This window comes from Thermobia domestica, chromosome 6 (assembly GCF_964235325.1).
Source record: "Thermobia domestica chromosome 6, izTheDome1.hap1.1, whole genome shotgun sequence".
NCBI classification, from domain to species: Eukaryota; Metazoa; Arthropoda; class Insecta; order Zygentoma; family Lepismatidae; genus Thermobia; species Thermobia domestica.
The window spans coordinates 125,309,706-125,316,038 of NC_137459.1; positions in this window are offsets into that span (position 1 = coordinate 125,309,706).

The window sequence follows — 6,333 nt, forward strand, 5'->3', positions numbered from 1 at the left end:
TTTCAAATAATGCAAGAACTGTACATTTTCAAGAACTGAAGTCTGCTGACATCAGAGATCATATGGAAAGATCGAAAGATCTTCCCTACCTTTCCTTTCCTATCTCAATCAGTGCTAGTGCTACCTACTAATATATAATATAGGGCAAGAGTATAGTACCTACTAAAATGCAAACCTTTCTTCAACAGTTGACAATTTCATGTTCTGTCAAACTCGGTCATAGCGTTAAGAAATACAGGTTTTATCGACTATTTTGATATTCTATTTTAGATGTTACATGTTTAATATTTATATAGACTGGGTCTGCGTCATTTATATGTATATTTAGAGATCGGATTTCGTCTGCACGTGCACGGAAAGAAAAGCAAATAATTGGGTGAAATAATTTCTACATTTTGTGACTGAAATTCTGGGAGTTTCCCCGGGGGGACAGAATTTTCTTCGGGGGGAAGATTCCCCCCGGGCTACCCCCTGAATTCATCCCTGCTAGTGAATGTTTCGTGCCGTTTCGTGCCCCTATTTCCACGTTTTGTGCGTCACCAGAAGTGTGTCAAAATGGGTCTCCAAAGTGTGACGAAAATGACCCACTTTTCCGCCACTATCGAATTTCTAGGTCGTTTCTTTTGCATCGTTTAGTGCCTATTTTTTTAAAAAAAAAGTTTTCTGTGCCTACTTCCTCGTCTTGTGCGTCACCGGAAGAGAGTTAAACGGGCCTTCAAAGTGGGAGTTAAATGACTCACTGCTCCGTCACTACCGAATTTCGAGGTCCTTCCTTTCGCATTGAGTGCTTATTTTGTGCCGTTTTGTGTCCCTATTTCTACGTTTTGTGTGTCACCAGAAGTGTGATAAGATGAGCCTCCAAGGTGTGACGAAAATTACCCATTGTTCCGCCACTATCGAATTTGAAGGTCGTTTCTTTCGCATCGTATAATACCTGTTTTGTACAGTTTTGTGCTCGTATTTCCACTGTAGTGCGAGACCCCCTAGTTCGAATTTTGTCAAAAACGCTTCGCCTTGTTGTGAGACCTGGACCAAGGTACCCGTGACCAAAATTTAGTTACTCTCGGTCAACTTGTCTGGTCCCCAGGCCGGACCCGGTAAACGTCCCCCTGAGACCCCGTAGTTCGAAATTTGAAAAAAAAAACTCTTCGTCTTGATCTGGGGCCTAGACCAAGCTACCCGTAACCAAATTTTGAAAAGTTTCGGTCCACTCGTCTGGTCCACAAGCCCCACAAAGATAGACAGACAGACACAAACAAACTTTATTTTATTTATATTAGAAAGGTGAGATCCACCGTTATTGTTATAGAGCTGTGCTTGAGCGATTGATCGTAGAAATTCAAACTTCGATGATTGATAATTTCATAGGCTTGTTTTATTACAAGTTTAAACTCTTTAGTCAGTAGAGAAGAGGGCGTGAATCATGGGTCAGAGTTGATGACAATGGGTTTTATTGGGTCTGTGGGTCACGGTGGGTGAGAGTGGTTCATGGTGGGTGGTGGGTCAAAGTGGGTCACGGTGGGTCGTGGGTAAGAGTGGGTCACGGTGGGTCGTGGATCACGATGGGTGGTGAGTCAATTGGTCGTGGCTAAAGTTTTCATTGCCCCACGCCCTCTCTGAACTACAGTGTTGAAAATTAATCAGTGAAAATCAAATGCAATTGATCAATCAATTGAAAGTAATTGCTGTGGAAATCAATTGCCAATTAATTTCAATTGCAATTGAATGACTGAATTCAATTGCAATTACTTTCCACTGCAATTACTTTCAATCAATTGATTAATTGCAATTGATTCTCCATTATTAATGGCCAACTGCAATTAACAATTAACAATTACTTATTTCAATTGTTAATTGCAATTAACAATTAAATTTACAGATTAATTGTTAATTGTTAATTCAATTGAAATTTTCCCAACACTGGTCTGGAGTAAGGAGCTAGAATTATGGTTACTACACATAGATGATCTGAGTAATCATTAATGTAAAGCGGTTTAGAATTTTTAACGACTTGTGCTCCCCGGACACATTCACGCCTTCCTCCTCTGGCTGGCTGCAAACTTGCTAAGAGGAGCTTGTTTCTGGAATTAGGCTATTCTATTCGCCTTGGGAAATATTTCAAGAGACAGTTCGACTTGGTACATTCTCTACATTTAATTATTATTGCTTTTTAAATAACAGTAATAATATATCTACAAGATTAGGTCTTTTCCAACATCGAAGCTATATAAGACATAGACCTATAAAATAACATAAATTTCAGTTTACCTGTATTCACTCCAGAAAGAGAACAAATCTTCATAGACTGAATAATAACCAAAGGCGATCGGTGGTGTATATTAATTATATAACCTCAATCAAACTTGAAATGATATTGTTATTACATTTTAAAAGAATAACTTTCGTAGGTATAATGTAAGAACGTCACATCACCAGTTTTAGCTGAATATTTACTGCGTTAACTTGCATAATTAAATAACTTAAAATGCATATAACAATAGAATAATACAATTAGTATTACACATAAACACATCGTTACACAGGAGTATTTATTTTTCGCGATTAAGGAATTTGTTATTCCTTTTTGACATAGGGCCGCGGTGGCTCAGTGGTAGAGCGTTCACCTCTGGTGCTAGGGGTTCCGGGTTCGACCCCAGCCCCGGCCAAGTGAACTTTGTGGTGGACAAACACCGTGTGCGTGGGTTTTCTCGGGGTTCTCCCGTTTCCTCCCACTTTCTTCATTCCACCATTTCATTCATTACTCATCATCCCCGTCTCCTTTAGCCTAACCGGCATAACCGTGGGACGTAAAACTCAAAGATTTCATTTCATTTTTTCAAAGATTTCATTTCATTTTTTCCTTTTGACATACAGAAACTAACGCCGCGTTGTAGCAAATGTATAAAATAGTAGCATTAAACTAATAACATAAAATACACGCATAATACAGCGCTGACATAGTTACTATTCTCTTTAGGTTCATAGTTACGCTGACAGCACTACGATATGCCTAAAATTTGCGTTATTAGTTTAAATGCAACTGTTTTATACATTTGCTACTAGGTGGCGCTAGTTATGTAAACAATAGTCTCATTAGGCGCGAAGCGATTCTGATTCGATCTCCCGTGACGCAACGTGAAGATTAAGTTTTAAATTGGAATTAAAGGACTTTAAATATAAATATCATAGTGAAATGTCGTGGTTTACTTTTGCCGATTGTCTACATTTAGTACATCGAGCATATAGTTGAGACTGGCAAATTTTCACTCCCGAAAGGTGTACTATGCAGTACAGTAGCGTCATTTCAGATTTGGCTTGGGGGGGGGGGCAAGACCCCTTGATATAAGTAAAATTTCGCGTTTTTCACTGACTTACTATTCTATTGATACAATCTATATAAATCTCAAACTCAGGGGGGCAAATGCCCCTTCCTGCCCCCCTAAATGACGCCCCTGATGCAGTAGTGTATATACAACAGCAAAGTTAGTTACTGAGGCACAATTGAATCGTTTAGACCAAGTATTGATCATCATGTAATAAAGATAATACCATTTGTTTCTGAGGAACTGTCAAATTGGTCTACAATAAAATAATAGGCCTACTTGCTTTTCCTGACAGTGTGCATACCAAGGTGGTGAAATAAGAACAAGGTGGTGGGGGTCGCTGAGATGAATAGTGAAGTTTTAATCCAATTCAACTTCAAGGTCATACTTCACTCTCCAGGGCGAGATTTTAAAAATAATCGAAAACGACAGATATTAGTGTTGAATTCATAGTTTTCGAGGTCGCTGAGTTTAACGGTATCAGTTTTCACGATGTTCAACTTCATCCTCACTCCTTGGGGTCATGGTGGGAGAGGATGACTTTTTAAAAATAATCAGATAAGCTAGCTAACTACCGTAATTAAAGCGAATTAAACACATTAACATATTCTCTTGCTCTTGCGCGGGATTCTGCGGGTTTCTAGTTTTAAATATTGAAATCTTAAAAACGAATTCCAAAATTTTGCCGCCCTGTGCTCGAGCACAGAATAACACTTACCTAAATACGGGCCTGGATATACGTATGTGGAAAACATTCGTGTAAGTTCATTAGGAAACATTCAGTATGACCATAGTTATTGAAATATAAACTTTGGTGAAAAAAAAGTATGTTCAACATACGAATATAACCTTTCTGTGCAATACTTCCCTTTCAGTATTTATACATTTTCCTTTCTTCACAAAACTGCATACAGTTTACAAATATTGATATTAGAACGAGGGTACTGGTGTCGATACTTAGTATGAATTACCAATATTTGTAAAGAAAATGATGTATTTCCTGGTACCGGCACAGGAACCACATTCTAATAGTTTAGCATACGTCTCACAAAAATGCCAGCTCACGAACAGAAAATAAATCCCCGTGAACTGATTTGCCTTTGTTATTCCTTATGTCCAAGAACATCATCCCATTCGTAATTAGTGGAAGATTTACGGGGTTTTGTGACTCACGCTGAAGCAGTGGCGTAACTAAAGGCTTGGAGTCCTCCCGCAGACAGCGTGGAGCGGGGCCCCTTCTCTACGTTACACTTCACGATTTGGGACCCCCTGATGGCTTAAGGCCCTCCGCAATGCGGAGTCTGCGGGGCCCTTATTTACGCCCCTGGGCTGAAGTCCACTCAAATTGCATACTTTCTTTTTTAAAAATCTAATGTTAGTCATTCCTATGCGTACAAGCTTCAACCCACTCCCCCATAGTAATTTTTTTTTTAAAGGAAACCTTTGTGAGGGAAGCCCCTATCAAACGATTTTTCTAGATCCGCCACTGTTCATAATTTATTTTCCAACAAGAAGTTCATTCCGGCATCTATCTAAATAGGAAATTTACCTAAATTTAGAATGCAGGTTGTTCCAGTAGTGAAAATTTCCTATCTAAGAGGTATTTTGGACCTGTGCAAAGTAACTTTGATTAGAGGCTGAAACCGCCTTCTTCCAGTTTTACATTTTTATGACTTTAAAACATTTCACATTTCAATTTCAACTATTGCATCAAAGTCCCATTATACATTATTTACAGTAGTATTCTACGAAAATGACTTAACTTTGACGGAAATTCTTGTACGTGATTTCTTTCAAACTTTGCCGGCCTTTGCAATACTGTTTCCCATGTCTCTACAACAAACCCTCCGGGTAATTAGAACTTATGTTAACCCCCAACCACATAGCCAAAATACAGTTAGATATTCTATCTTACGGTGGCAGTTGAAACTTCATCTTTACAGTTCATGGTTTTATCGACAGACGACTGTGAAACTCTTTTCATATTTTGTGCAAAGTAACCCCGTCTTACGGTACCCTATTTCCTAGAAGGAAATCCCTCACCCATTTAAGGAAAGGCATTTTAATGAAAATGACATAATAGAAACCCAGTTTGGGATAAGTTCAGAAATTTGTATCAAATTGTGTGATGTATCATAGGTTAGGATAGGTTCAGAAAATTGTAACATACAATACCTTTTTCATTATTGCAATATAGACTAGCTAATATGCCTATTCCTAGGACTGGGGGAATAGGTCGATGAAGAACATTTGAACCCCTTCGATACCCTTAGACACTCGGTCGAAAAAATGTAAAAACCTTTTTCAGGCAAGCCATCCTGATTGAGGTTTTCCTAATTCATACCTGGCAAATGCCAGGGTGATACCTAACTTATAGGTACCAGACCACTTTCTTCCTTCCCCAATCCTTTCTTACTTCCCTTTCCCCGGATAGTGTGCTCGCCGAGGGGCGTCATTCGTGACGCCTAAATCGCCATAGATGCCAAAAGCCCAGAAATCTAAATCCTAAATCTGCCCTTAGATTACGTCCGCCTTCCATTAACCCTTCTCACCTCCCATGGAAGGGAATGTCACTATTGATTACAGCGTTCCCAAAAACTATAGATTGGACACTAATATAAATCATTTTTCAATTATTTTAAATTTCATTCCCTCACCTCATTCCCCATGCCGATGCGGGACGAATTTTGATTTAAAGGCATCGTTCACTAACAATCTCTACTATCCTGAAAACCATGAATATGACACTATTATCGGTCGTTTTCGATTGTTTTTACATGTACGTATGGGTCCTCACCCCTTTTCTGCACCATGACTAAAATGTAATGAGAACCTGAGTTAAACCAGGGTTCACTAAAAAAAAAAAAAAAAAAAATCATCACAATTTTTGTAATTGTCTAGACAGAAGTCAAACAAGCATGTTTTTACATGTGAAACAATTCAACCACCTTGCCGGGAATGTGTTAAACATTTAAGTTAGGCCAGGGTGCACTTACATACCAAAAGTCGT